This window comes from Cicer arietinum, chromosome 4, assembly GCF_000331145.2.
Source record: "Cicer arietinum cultivar CDC Frontier isolate Library 1 chromosome 4, Cicar.CDCFrontier_v2.0, whole genome shotgun sequence".
Lineage (NCBI taxonomy): Eukaryota > Viridiplantae > Streptophyta > Magnoliopsida > Fabales > Fabaceae > Cicer > Cicer arietinum.
This window is the reverse complement of record NC_021163.2, coordinates 26,282,115-26,298,443: the sequence shown is the minus strand read 5'-3', so window position 1 is coordinate 26,298,443 and position 16,329 is coordinate 26,282,115. Positions and strand designations below refer to the sequence as shown.

The window sequence follows — 16,329 nt, the reverse complement described above, 5'->3', positions numbered from 1 at the left end:
GTTGTTCTGAAGTCAAGAACATTATTGACTTTCGTTGAACTTTCTCCTTTTCTGTGACTGAAGTTAAGAACGTTCTTCGTTTTTCTGCAACTTTCTCCACCTCAAGATCAAATGTCTTATTGAGTTTGTTGTGGTTCCAAGAATGTTCTTTGTTTGTCTCCAGCTTTCTCCACCTCAAGATCAAACATCTTATCTTCAATTTGATGTGAGCCTTTATTTGCAACATTGTTTACAAACTTATATAGCTCAACCTCATGAAACTTAACATCCCTGCTGATGATACATTTCCTAATTTCAGGACACCATATTCTATAACCTTTCACACCACTTGGATATCAAACAAAATACCCTTTCTTGGCTCGAGGGGCTAGCTTCCCTTCATTTACATGGTAGTTTGCAGCACATTCAAATAATTTTATATGATTGTAGTTTGCAGCATGTCCATTCCACATCTCTTGAGGGGTTTTGAGTTCAATTGCAGTAGCGGGACTCAAATTTATCATATAAGAAGTTGTATGGACAACTTCTCCCCCAAAATCGTGCAAGCATACCTGCATTTGACAGAATGCATCTCATTCTTTCAAGCAAGGTTATATTCATCCTTTCAACTAGTCCATTTTACTGAGGTGTGCTCTTTACAGTCCTATGATTGTTCACATCATGAACTTTGCAAAAACTAGTGAATTCCTCACTACAAAATTCAAGACCATTGTCTGTCCTTAAAATTTTATTCCTTTTGTCACTCCTATTTTCAACAATAGAATTCAAATCTTTAAAGGTTTTAAATGCTTCATCCTTACTTTTCAACAAGTAAATCCATACTTTTCTACTATAATCATACAAAATTGTAATGAAATACTTGTTACCACCATGTGAAGCAATCTTTGTAGGGCCCCATAGATCACTGTGAACATTTTCCAGAATTCCTTTTGAGCAATGTTTCCTTGTAGAGAACTTGACCCTGTGCATTTTTGCATACACACTATGCTCACAAAATTCAAGATTACTAATCTTGTCCCCACCTAACATGCCTTGTCTGTCCATAACTTGCATCCCCTTTAGACTTACATGTCCCAGTCTTTGAAGCCACAGGCTGGCTTTGCTTGATGCTTGTACTGCCATTGTTGTCGTTCCAGTCACTGTTTGACCATTTAGAAGGTAGATACCATGATTCCTTATTCCCTTCATGATTACCAATTATCCTTTTATGACTTTTAGAGTGTATTTCTCTGCTTTGTATGAACAACTAGCTTCTTCCAGCATTCCTAAAGAAATTAAGTTCTTCTTCAGCTCTGGAACATGTCTTACCTTTGACAACATCTTCATGGTTCTATCTTCCAGCTTCCGCTTGATTGAACCAATTCCAGCTACCTTGTAGGCTGATTTGTTCCCCATAACCACCTTGCCTCCATTAGTTTCTTTGTAGTCAAGAAACCAATCTCTATTTGAGGTCAGGTGAAACAAACATCATAAGTCAACCACCCAGTCATATCCATCATTTCAGTTGAATTTCAGTCCAAAAATTTGTAAGTCTATATTTTGTGGTTTCCACTCTCCAATCTCTTGTATTGGTTTGGTTCTCAATTTTATTTGTGATACGGATCCCCCTCCTTTCTTTTCACTCATGCTTCCTTTTTATAAGATCTCTTCATCAAATTCATAGGTTGCTATTTTATGCAACCAACTTCTTGTTATTTTGATGACAAAACCAATTAACATTCTAACTCACGGCAAGCTACACCAAATATATAATATTATATTGTATTATTAGTATAATTTATTATATATTATTTCAATTATACACGATTCAATTGTTAGTGTTGCATCAAAGTGAAGACCTCATCATGACTTTAGACAAGGGATTAACTAGATCAAAACTTGGCCATATTGGTTATAGTATAGTTAGTGACATACTTGAGGCTGCCAATGATGCGTACATATTCAGTTTGTCTAACACCTTCACTTGTGTTCTTGAAAAGTTTCACACTTGGGTCATATGGTGTACAAGCAAGTTTACAGTCAAAATATTTAAATTTTTTTAGAATTTTTTCAACATAATGAGATTGATCCAAATAAATTCCCTTCTCTGAACTAGTAATCTTGATTCTAAGGATTTTATTTGCTTCTCCGAGGTCTCTCATATCAAAGTTGTTACACAACAATGATTTCACAATATTTATATCAGAATGTTTGAACCAAATATGAGTAGGTCATCTACATAGAGACATATGATAGTGCAAATGCTATTTTCATATTTGTAATAAATATATTTGTCACATTCCTTCACTTTAAACTCATTCGATATAATCAAGTTATAAAAAATTTCATGTCAATGCTTAGAAACTTGTTTAAGACCATACATATATTTATCTAACTTTTATACCTTGTTTTCTTGTCCATGAATAATAAAACCTTTAGGTTGTTTCATATAGATTTCTTCTTCCAAGTTACCATTTAAAAAAGTTGTTTTGACATCCATTTGGTGTATCTTAATGGATGTAACTCTAGTGACCAGAGAAAAAGTTTCAAATAAATCTATAATTTCTCTATGTCTAAAACTTTTGGCTACAAGGCAAGCCTTGTATTTATCAACAGTTCTATCGGGTTTTAGTTTCTTTTTTAACATTCATTTACAACCTATCGGTTTGCAATTAAGAGGCACGTCTACTAAATGTCAAGTCATGTTAAACTCTAGAGAATCAATCTCATTGTTTATAGCTTCTCGTCATAATTCTACACCCAAAGATGACAAAGCTTCTTGAAGCTTTATAGGATCTTCTTCTAAGATATAGGCCGTATAATCAGGTCCATAATCTTTAACAACTCTGACTCTCTTACTTCTTCGATTCTGTTTCGCCTTGTTTGTTGCTTTCAGTGCTTCTCGTCACATGAACGTGACATGGTTCTCTACCCCTATTATTTCTCGATTTGAAAGAGAATTTATTTTTATAGAAGTCAACATTATTTTACTTTATAATCTCTTACTTCTTTGATGTTTACTGCATACCCAATGAATACACATTCATAAGCTCTACTAGCGAGTTTAACTTGCTTGGGATCAGGGATTCAGATATAACCCAGTCAGCCCCAAGTTCGAAAATAAGACAAGTTCGATTGTCTTTTCTTCAAAATTTCACAAGGAGATGTTTTGTCATAGCAAACCGTCAATATAATTTCCCCCTGCCAATGAGATGCAACAGAGTTAAACATAATAGCAACAACTAGTTCAATAAGAGTTTTAATTTTTTCTTTCAACTTTATCATTCATTTCAAGCTATTATAGTGCAGTTGTTTAGTGTATAATTTTATGTAGTTTATAAATCTCATTAAACGAACTAGAATCATACTCAATTCATCTTAATCTTTCTACTAAATTAATTTTCAATTTGAATTACAAATGTCATAAACATGTCAAATAATTCACTTTTATTGTTCATTATATATACGAAAGTATAGTCAAAACAATCGTCAATAAAAGTGATAAAATAATATTTTACATTTCTTGTTAATGTCTCATCAAGTTAACACACACACACACACACACATATACATATATATATATATATATATATATATAATCTACTGATTTATGTGAACTCTTTTGAAATCCTTGTTCACATGACAGAGTCTAGCATGCCAAATATTAAAATCACACAACATGTAAATAAAATGAGACATTCTTAAATTCAACATTTAATTTAAACGTGCATCAGTGGTGTACTATTTGCCAACCAAAATATAATATTTAGAATTGATGTACAAATATGTCTTATGCCTTATTCAGAAGAAAACTATAAACAATTTTTTTAGAAAACTTTAAACAATTTATCAGACTCTCTAGAGAAAATTCATTTGTTTTATGCTTAAGACTATATTTGAAATCCTTCCATGCAAGAGCAGTTAGTTTGTCAATAATAACAATAATTTGATTTTTTTTTTTAATCTAAAGTCATACATTAAGAGATGATCTCATGAGCTATATTCTGAATTTCAAGGGAGTGAGCCTCCATAAATCTGTCATCGGTCATCTGGAGCTATATTGTTGGAACTGTATTAGTCATACAGATCATCGGCGTGTCTATTAGAAATATAATTCTTACAAAGATAATCATTATCCTCCAATGGGTTAATTCTTCAAGTTTCTTATCCTTTTCTGTTTGCCTCAAACTGAAACAATTTATTGAAATCAGAGGCAGTAGAACCAAATCCAATAATCTCTTCAGTTGACATGACAGAAAGAAACGTCTTGAAATTGTTGTATTTGAATTTTGAAAAACTGTTTCAAAATAAATTTATGCCACCAAAGATATTAATGGGTTGAATCGCGGACTAGGTCGTTTTCTTTAAGACATTTCGCGCCACTGCTCAAATACAAACTGTATCGGAGTTCTACTGCACCGTAGAAAACCCTTCTAGAATTACACCCTCGATATGATGGTTAAAGTCACTCGCAACGAAACTATGACCTATAAATCGAAAGAACATAAAGGAATGAGGGAAGTGGCTCGGAAATGCATCGAACATAAGAGAGAGCAAAGAGAAAGTTGAAAAATGCATCCAACACTCTTTAGATAGTTATTAAAGCAAACCCACATATTTTATATTTAATGTGGGACTATAGTATTTATAGAGTTGAAAATTACTCAATATATGAGAGTTTTTCAATATGAGAGTTCAACAATTTTAAAATTCACACAGTAACATATTTTTTGTTCTAACACATTTTGGTGCCATTCTTTGATTAATTGCTTCGAAAAAATGGCTACAGAACTCAGAAGCCTCATAAATAATCTTGGCGAAATCTCTACCTTCTATAGCATGTCCTTCCCTTGCACGATACTCGAACAGAATTGAATCCTACGTCAATTTTTTTCTTCCTAATGCAGGAACGATCTCAATGTCACGCACCACCAAAAACAACATCCATGAGAATGACACAAACATCAAGCCTTTCACATAGTTCACTGCAAGTCATAAAATATGGGAAATTGGTGAAGTAGAAGGAAACAGAGTCGACGCTTATGTTCTATCAATAATTGCCATCTTCTCATTTCCTCGTCTCCAAATAATGGACGCATATCACATTCACTTTAAGGACTTTGAATTTGATATAATTTCATTGCTTTTGAATTTTTTATATGTTAAATTATACTTCATAAAACCATTGAGTCTGACTCAATTTTTTATATCTTCTATTTAAATCATATATGAGGCAAAGAACCCAAACTAAGTCTGCCTAAATTTAAGGCTGCTAATGTCTTAGTTTAGACTTATAAACAAACATTTATTTGTTATTTAATTAAGTTTCTATAAACAAAAAGGTTACTTATGGAGATAAAAATTTCACATATATTAAACACTTGTTTTAAACCTAATTGGTTATTGAGAATTACTAAAAACTTGTTTTAAACCTAAATGTCACAAATGATTATCAACTTCTAACCATTTTTAAATGTACCAAAAAATGCCATGTCCGTCAATTGGTCTTGATTGATATAAGAAAAAATATATTTACTATTGGTGGTCATTTTTTGGTACAATTATAATGTTATTTAATTTTTTTTTTGGTATAAATAAATGTAATTAATTTTATTGTATTTAATTTAATGAAGGCACTCTAAAATAAATCATAAATTTTTTTATAAAAAATGTATATTATATATATATATATATACATATATATATATATATATATTATTTTCTTATTATTTTTGTTATCTCAACGAACAAATTTTTAGGGAGGATATTTTTGTGAGTGGGTCTATTTTTTTGTCAAAAATAAAATAAAATAAAATTACATACAATAACTAATTTTTTTTCCTGTAAAAAAGAAAAGCTATTTTTCTTTTTAATGTGGTTAGATAATTTTCTTTATAGTCATAATCGGATGAATTATAAATGAAAATAAATGTATGTAAGCGTTCAATAACAACCACACAACAACGTGTAGAAAAGCTTTGTTGTAAAAGGAGCAACCACTTTCTACTTTTATTCCCTTACTTTTATTTGGGATTCTGCAAACTTAGGTATAATAACAACCAGGTGCTAACTTTATCTTCCAGCTTTTGAGGAAAAATAGATTCCTTTCCACCCTATATATTGATTCCTTTAATATGACCCATTTTGTCAAATATACACAAATAAAATAATATGACCCATTTTGTCAAATATACACAAATAAAATAATATGACCCATTTTATCTAATATACACAATTAAAATAGTATTGCATGTACAATTTTATTTTTAGTATCGAATCAATAAATTTTATTATATTTCATTTAATTTAATGATAAAATTTATTAGTTTAATGGTAAAAATAAATTTGTGTATGATACAAAAATTATATCATTTATGCATGTAAAGTTGCGACTTACAAAGTAATAATATACCATATTTTGTTTTTATTCTTATAAATATATTTTTTTCTGCCCTTTAAAAATTTTCTTCAAATAATGGTCTTTCAAATATTTTTATCAATAATTTTAATCTCTGCTTATATAAGTCAACTTTTGTCCATCATTCAAATTTTTAAACAATTTTTTGTAAGAATATTTAAAATATTATAAAAAAAATTCTTACAAAAATTAAATTAAATATGAATTTTTAAATGCTAAAAACATAAAAAAAAATCATATTTAATAAATCACTTGTTTAATAATTTAAATTTTTGTGTGAGATTATTATAATATTTTAAACATTCATGTAATAAATCATTCAAAAATTCACATGAATTAATTTAAAAGTAGGAACTAAAATTATTGAAGGAAAATATTTAAAAAATTAAAAACAAAATATAATATATTTATAAAAATCAAAAATATATTTAACCTAAAAAAATTATGACTAAACAACTAAAGAGATAATTTTGAGAGGACAAACAACCAAATTCGGGAATAACAAAAAAAAAAATCATAGAGATTAAGTAAAACGAATATCAGCCAACCATAATTGTTGCCCATAAAAGTTTGGCCAAAAGATGGAATTAAATTCAACCTTTGAGTTAACACAGTCAATTTAGCTGATGTCACATTTTGGGAATGTATTGAGGGTTGGATCCTTCGCTATTGTCAACTATAATCTAGTTTTCTAGGGTTGAGGCCTTCGCTAAGCTTACGTGCATATCATTTCTGATGGCTAAGTCTCTTAAAAAATAATCCCATAGTTAAATCATATTTTGTCATTGAGCATTGAAAACCATATTTTATCGTTGATCAAACTATTTTTCATGAGGCTCAACCAATAGACCAATACAACTAATGAATCAATACCACTAGATGCAAAAACTGTTGGATTATTTTGAACACTGATAGTTTATGGAGACATCGTTTCACCAAAATTAGTCCAAACTGAATAATAAATCCTTATTATACAAATGGTCTCTTATTACATTTTCATGTTTAATATTTGTACAATAACATTTCTTACATGGACATCTAATACTACCATTCTCTTGAACAATAGCTTCACTTCTTGTGATTTCTAACAAATCTTCAACCCCAATTATAAATGACTGTTTGATACCCCTTTTCCACGACAATTTCTATCGTAAACCCTATTGACATTCATTTTCTGGTAATATATATAAAATATAAATTAGACACGATCATCAAACTGATGTCATTTCACATTTTTTGTAAGTTTCTATCTCATTCAAGAATAAAAAAAAAAGGTCAATAATTGATTCATAATTATTTCTTATTTTCTCTTTTTATATACTTTTTGACAAAAATTCGGTAACATTTCGCTTTGGTCCCTAAGTACACGAAATGACCGCAATATTTATCACAATCAAATATGCACACCAAGAACAAAGAAAAATGCTAAAGTAGCAATATCAATCACAAGGAACAAGGTTTGAACTGTGATTCCTTTATAAAATCTTAACTCTTGAACTTAATTCAAATTAACTCAAGATTAACTTTTGTTTAAAACAGAAAGTCCATAACATTCTAGGTGAGTTAAAGATTAATAAAAAAAATTAGTCCTAGGTGATATGTGATTAGTGAGTGAAAAATAAATAAGGATAAGAAGATCACACAATGATATACCCAGTTCACTCAAGATGGACTACGTCCAGTCCTCACAATCTAAGAGATTTTTCACTAATGTGCTTCGCACCATAACATTTTTGCTTTCACACTATCTTTCTTAGTCACTCTTGATCAGATTCAGAATTGACCTTTCAACCTTGAAATGATCTTTACAATTACCTTTTAGTTTAGAAAGAATTTTTACAATTTACCTTTTAATAACTGATATGATTTATACAACCTACTCAAACTATCTTAAGCGATAAACGTGAGTTACAAATTATATGTATCAGAAATGAGTTTAGGATCAAAAACTACTAAACACTTGTTTGTGATTGATTATCAATAAGAACTCAATAAAGTGATCCTTGAATATAATAAGAGACAGTTGGAGTTTTGCTTAAGAGAAGACCTTTGTTGCTTGAGTATGATTGTTTAAGTATGGAATGATTTCCTTAAAAACTCTTGCATTTCTCTTTTCCTTGATGTTCCTTTTATAGATAAGGAGAGGATTAAAAAGGCTCAATATAGTTGTTACTAAACCTCTACAAGTTTTTGGTTCAAATTAAAGTCTTTTTAAACACATGTGTTGTTTAGTCCATAATGTTCTTTTATAAAACAAAAACGTTCTCGGTTCTATGTTTTATGGAAAACGTAGATGAGTGACTGAATAGACTGTGAAATGTTAGTCTTTTGACTCAGAAGTATACAGAGCTTTCTGCAAAAAGGATGCAGCAAACATGTACTCATGTTCTTACTCATAGTTCATCAATTTGGAGATCAATTTGGTCATAAATCTGGAGGTTGTTTTGCTTTTTAGGGCCTTCAGCTTGAGTACTAGGCTTGACTATTGATTTGAGTAGTCTTGATACTCTTTAACTTGAAGTTTAGACTATGGAGAATGATATGTCTTAATTCTAATCAACATCTAGTTCAAGTAACACATGATGTTCTTGATTTCTTTCATGGTATAATAATTGATTTTTGTCCTATCTTTGAATAAATCACTTAAAAATACAAGTTAAATAGAAACATAATCATAATTATGATTAGTGATTAATTAACTGTTTATTTATCATCAAAACATTTGATTTGAGATTTTGCATCAACAAATGCATGTAACCCAAATTTTATAAAAAAAAAAAATATATAACAATGAGAATTTAATAAATAATCATGACAGTCTTTCCTACTTTAGACTGAGACACCATCCCGATGATAATTTTTTATGGTGCACTATATCTTTTTGAGGGTTATATACTTTCCCACGACCAAAAATATGTTTATTTGGAGATGATAAATGCACATTAATATAGGAGACACTCTAAACTATTAAGGAATGAGTATAAACATTGATATAATTATTAAACAAATAAATACTTAAAACATTGTAGTTAATAAGAAAGCAATTACCTTGGTAATGGTGGGAAATGAAATGTTACAAGAATCTTTATAAATAAGGAAGACTAAGCCAGGTTGTTGTTTCTCTGCCATTTCCTTTTCAAGTTTCATAATTCTCAACTTCAATATTTTAAGTTCATTGTTCGCTTACTCTTGATTGGCGCATTTTTGACATTTAAATTAGTCTTTTGTGATACCTCACACCATAATTGTGTGAACTAAGTCGTTCCCTTGAACATTTCCACTTTGTAGTTTTGATGTTAATAAATGTACTTTGTGAGAATAAAGTATTGCACTAATGATTTCATCGAGTGTGCAGTAAATAGAACATGTAACCAGAGGATATGACCCGAGCAAGTGAACCAAAGGATGTAAAAAGTTCAAGGGAAACAAAATTCAATCAGTCAACGAAATCCTCAGAATTGGATAAATGCACGTTTTAGAAAAATATGCACATGTGCCTTTGATAACGTGTTTTTGTGTCTGCCTCTAAAGACTGAAGCTTGCTTCTGGTTTGCATGTTTTTGATGAGTTTGTGTATCTGCCTTTGAAAATCCATTATGCCTATGAAGATTCAGCGTGCCTCTAGAGTTTTTGTTCCTCTAATGAACAATAACTTTAGCATCCCTCTGATGAACAGTAATTGAAGGATGGCTCTGATGAACATTATTTTTTAGCATGTCGCTAATGTCTAAATTCACTATTCAAGTCTGCATTGGAAGCATATATTTCGTTGACTCTGGAGAGTGCAACTCATTCTAAAGTGTTGCCTTTGATACGTAACACACTCTAAAGTTGCACTGACTTTGATAAATGCAACATATGTGATTTATCCAAGCCATTAATTATAAGTTACGTAGTTTGCCTCTAACTATCAAGAAAGCAAAGTATACAACATATGACTCCAAAATCAAGTCATACTGTGCCAAATCAGAATTCCAGGAAGTCCAAGCTCAAGCCCGAATCCATTCTTGCTTCATTTGATCAAGCGTATGAAGGAAGTTTTAGATAGAATTGATTTCAATACATATATGGACATTATTCATTGAGAAAAGTTCTAGAAGATTTGCCCTTACCAGATTTGGAAGTAATTAATTCACAAATAGTCATATTCTCAAATTGTATCGATCAAGGTTATTCTTGGAGAATATCTTTGTTAACTAACCTACAAACAGATACGATTCAAATTTCTTGAGGGAAATTTTTTTTAATTCTTGTGGGAAAAAATTGAAACCCTTATTTTAAGTGTTTAGAGTGTAAGGTTAAGTTATAAAAAAACACTCGTTCAAAGTAAAATATTCTAAGTGTCGTAGTGTAAAAAAAATTATTGTATCTAATCTTCTTAGTAGAAGCAAACCAAACCAGTACAAATCGTTTAAAACCTAACTCAATAGTGTCTTTAGTTTGCCTATAACAATTTGTAGATTTCAGGTTGTATAGGGAAGACTTGACTTGTAGGGTCAAGGTATGGTTTGCCTCAAAAAGTATGTAGGTTCAGGTTGTTTTGATAAGATTGACTTATAGGGTCAGGTGTTGTTGTAATTCAAGTTTTGAATTAGTGGATAAATCATTTTGTGTGAGGCGATTGGACATAGATACAAAGTTTGTGGTGAACTAGAATAACATCTGGTGTGGTATTTATACTTCTGCTCTGTTTGTTTACTGAAATCTCTTATTAGTCCAAAGAGTTAAGTCACTAAACCAGAATCATAATTAAAATTTAGAAAAAAATTTAAAATTAGACCAACACAATTTATCCCTCTCATTCTCGTGTTTGTGCACCTTCAATAACCCTCTAATACGATTTGAGTACTTTTGGACATTTAGAGCCTTATATAGTATTTTTGTAAAACTAAAATTTGCATCCTCTAAATATAAAGATTGTGCTAAGATCTCCTAACACAAATAAGCAAGAAAAAAAAATACTTTTTAAATACCATCATTTTAACATGAGAATCTCACAAGCAAAAAAATTAGCATTTGACTTACACATGTTTCCACAATCTTTGAACATTTTCATTATTTATCACTCCCACTTTATTCACATGATTACCCTTCCACATAACACAACGAGACAGGTTGTGAAACAATATCCCATCTCTTGTAGCTATACATTGACAAATTAAAATAGAAATTAAATAACATTTTTTATCACAACTTGTACAATAAATTCATATACATATTTTCCATCTTTTGTTCCAGTGAGCATACCCCACATGTGATTTGACGCTCCTACAACATAAAGTAGATCATTAGTGTCTTTAGCCAAATAAATTAACATAAAGTAGCTTGAGTTAGTGTCTTACTTGCATTTCCTTCCAAATTTTGGCTTCATAAATGTCCAAAATTGGGACTTTTGCTCTCCAATTTTTGCAAGTAATTGGAACTATATGAGATCGATAACTCTAATGAAACTAACAAAATTGCTTCTGTTACACCTAGTTGATTGACCCCTTTCATTCCATGCAACCTTAAAAATGAAAGAGTAATTACATGAGTATATAAAAGAAACAATATACCTTATAGTTTACTCTCTAATGCACTTAAAGTACAATATAGCTTACCTCGTATTGTGTTCCTTTTCTTTTCGCTTTGATACAATTCTTCATCACAATCATCATCATGAGGAATGTTTTCTCCATTATTATAACCATGATCATCATCATGAGGATAAGCCATTCCACTAAAACAATAACATTAATATTGAGAATCAATAACAACAGGAATCAAAATGATAAATAGTAACACTTTTTTAAAAAACTACTCTATTGAGCACAATCAACCTTTTTTCTTCTCTTCTTTATTGGATTCTTACTTTTATGTTGCACGAACGTTCATAAAAGCACAATTGACAACATTTCATCACATGACCAATGACATAGAACACTTGTTGAGCTTGTGATGTTAAAATAAAAGGTTCATCCATCAATCTAACTTTATTAATGCCCACCTTCACGAACCCATACTTATCAATCTGAATGCAATTGTTGTTGTCAACCCACTTGCAACCAACACATAAACTATAAATGATGTGTAATCCAACTCACATATACGTTCAATTACCCCAAAATAAGGCATATTGGCAACTAAGGAATTTATATCTTTGACACTTGAGACATGCAAAAATTGAGCTACAAGTGTGATGCCATTATTTTGTGTAGTACTTTGGTGATCATGTTCTCTTGTATGAAATGTGTATTTATTAATTACATAATCAGAATAAGAAAGAACAAATACATTTGAACCGACTTCTAGCAATTTCAATCTTTCAAAAATTGAATTAGGATTTTTTGCTAATTCTAAAAAAATGTGATATTTTAGCCAAAATATAAATGTTCGATTTTGTTATCTTTTTATTCAATTGTTATTCGTATTAGAGTTCAAAGCTTTAAGTTTTTTTTTCTTGTGCATTTCAACATATGGCTCAACCTCACGATATTTTGTAGAACATACAAATGTGCTTGCTCACATTCAACATTTGACATAGTCGCTACATCATTTTGACCAATCCTTTCCCCTGTTGTTCTTCTTGAGTGACATGATTTTGGAAGTCCTATATATTCAACATTGGAGAGGTAGTTAATATAGAACTCAACAATTTCTACAACTATATAGTTTTCAACAATGCAACTCTGTTGTCGACTACGATTCCTCATGTACCCTTTTAATATCTTCATTTAATGCTCAATTGGGTACATCGACCTCATATAAGCTGGTCCACAATATTGTATTTCTTTGACAAGGTAGATTGTAAGATGGACCATTATGTCAAAAAATGATGGTGAAAAATACATCTCAAGTTCACATAAGGTGGCAAAAATTTCCGTATCTAATGTTGATAACTTCATAGGGTCAATAACTTTGCTACAAATAGCTTTGAAGAAGAAACATAATTTAGTTATAGTCCATCACACCTTTTCAGGAAAAAATGGAACGGTAGAAAGTTATCTATTAATACATGCCAATTGTGAGACTTTAAACCCTTTAACATGAGATCTTTCATTGATAACAAACTCCTAATGTTTGAAGAGTACCACCTGGAACTTTAACTCCGTTAAGAAAATTAAAAAAATAATTTTCTCTTTTCTTGATAGAATATAAGTTGCTAGAGGAAGAAATGTATGTTTCCCCTTCTTTACCGGTCTCAATTCAGTTCTTAATCTCATACTTACCAAGTCTAATATTGCATTGATGTCACCCTTAGTCTTTTCTAGCATATTGAGTAACGTACCAATAACATTATCACAAATATTTTTTTTCAATATGGATCACATCTATGAAATGTCTTATATACAATTACTTTTAATATGGCAATTCAAACAAGTTTTTCAGCAAAAGTTTTTTAAATTTATTGCTCAAAAGCTTTATCTTCTTCAGATTTACCATTAAATGTTTTCCTCCATTTTTTATAATGATTTCTGGAGTTTAAGAATCTACGATGACCAAGAAAAACATATTTCTTAAAATGATCCAATCGCATCCAGTTTGTACTTTCTTCACATATGAGGCATGCACATTTTCCTTTGATACTATAGTCTGATAATAATCAAGAAAATCATTAATCATTCCAAATATCATTGCTCTCAATTTGAAGAATTCTTTTCTATACCCATCATATACCTCTACACTTGCCTCCCACATAAACTTTAAGTCTTCAATTAATGGAGCTCGATATATGTCGATATCATTTCCTAGTTGTTCGGGCCTAAAAATTAGCAAAGATCACATCATAAACTTGCGCTTCATACATAACTAGGGAGGTAGGTTATAAATTAGCATAATCACCGAATCAGTACTATGAAAACTTCTTTGGATACCATGCAGGTTTATTCTGTCAGTAAACATTGCAAGACGTAAGTTTCTTGGCCAAAGTCAGGGTAATCATTATCAATTTTCACCCATTGAGGGGAATTTTCAAGAGCATTCCATCAATAATCCTTTCGTCGGCATATCATCTTAAGTGTTTGGCATCTTTCACATTACGATACATGCATCTAAATCTTGGTATTATTGGAAAATACCATAAAAACTTCGGTTGGAGTTGTTGATTTCTTCTTATATCGCATCACACTATATTTGGGACACATATTGGATGATTCATATTCATTACAAAATAAAATACAGTCATTAGGACATACATGTATCCTCTCAAAACTAATTTCAATAGAACATAAAATTCATTTGGCTTCATAAGTTTGACTAGGGAACAAATTATCTTTAGGCAACATATCTTTTAATAATGTAATAAGTTTGTAAAACTCTTACCAAACCAGCAATTGCCTGTTTTTAGGTTATACAATTTCAAATGACAGACAATCTTATGAATTTAGTACATCCATTATACAATAGTTTCTCAATATTACTTACTAGCATCTTAAACATTTCAGGACAATCATGAAGATCTTATTTAATTATATTTACAATGGTGTCAACTTGATCACACACATTTGTACCTTGTCAAAATCATTCAATGTATTTCTCACATTGCTCATCGAATAAGTAGAGTTAGTTTCTACTTCCCTATCTATTGTCCAACATGTATAACTTTGATCAATTCCATAACATACTAAATGATCGTGCAATTCACTTGCACTAACATCTTTTCTATAATAACAACCTAAGCAGGAGCATATGAGTTTAATAAAGCCTTCTGGATGAGCAACAACAAACCTAACAAACTCTTTCACTCCATCTTCATATTCTTTTGACAGTTGATTAGCATACATCTATCTATTATCTATAGTTTTGTGATCTTATTGTAATTAGATATTAATAACAATTCCTTGTAATATTAAAAGAATCAAAAGAATCCTAGCTATGAAACTTCAAAATAAAACATATTTGCATCCAATCCAAGCCGTGAAACTTCAACAAAAAAATTATGTCAAAATAAAATGTTCTTCATTCCTAAGAGTATTAGGACAACATGTTATCTAACATAATAATATATCAAAATACTTTACCATTTTGCAATCAGCCCCATTCGTCCTACAACATTCAGACATGCATGTGAAAGAAATCTGAGATTGTCCTACAACATGAACAAACATAAGAGTAAACAAATGGAAAAAAACATAAGATTGTCCTTCAACATGAATAAACATAAGAGTAAATAAATGGAAAGAAACTTGAGATTATCATAGTTGTGAGTTGTACCCAGCAATACGAACAATTGATGACGGTTGAGGCGAACAAGTTGACGACGACTGATGACATAAAAAATTAGGTTGAAAGAGGTGATCAAGTTTGGACGTTTTAGGACGATTGATGACTTTGAATGTGTGAACGATTGAGGTAATCGATTCTGAATACCGTGGAGGCGATCGAGTTTGAAACGGTAGAGGCAATCGAGTTTGAGTTCACTGGGTTTCTGATTGAGACAGTTGGTATCTTTGTTTTGAGAAAAAACAAGGATTTAATCAATACAATAGAGCTTCAGTTAGCACAAAGAGAGAAAGAAAAGTTGAGGTGTGTTAATGTTAATAGCGCATATAAAAAAAAGAGCACTATGAAAAATATAAGTGTTACATTTAATAATGCTATGTTTTAAGCGCTATATGTATTGAAAAAAACAACATTTAAGTACTGACGCGCTTTAATTTTAATAACGCTTACACAAAGAGCGCTATGAAAAATAGCGCTCTGAAGTGTCACCTTTAATAGCACTTACATTATAAGCTCTATAACATATTGTATGTGTAATATTTAATAGCTTATAATATAAGCGCTTTGTTATATTGCATGTGTAATATTTAATAGAGCTTACAACTAAAGTGTTATGTTATGTGCGCTATGAAAAGTTAATTTTGGCATATTGATTTCACACATAACATTATTAACCAACAAAACATTAAATCTAAGCACTAGTGATAAGTCGGGTCTAACTTATCATTTTC

General features: G+C 30.5%; 1 long non-coding RNA gene across 1 annotated transcript; it reads right to left on the bottom strand.

Annotated features, from left to right (window-relative positions):
* Nucleotides 1-13,319: 13,319 nt before the first annotated feature.
* On the bottom strand, nucleotides 13,320-16,329 carry LOC113786272 (uncharacterized). Its single transcript, XR_003472410.2, has 3 exons — nucleotides 15,590-16,329; nucleotides 15,397-15,464; nucleotides 13,320-14,503 (listed from the first exon to the last, which is right to left on the bottom strand). It is a non-coding gene; the product is annotated as an uncharacterized lncRNA (long non-coding RNA).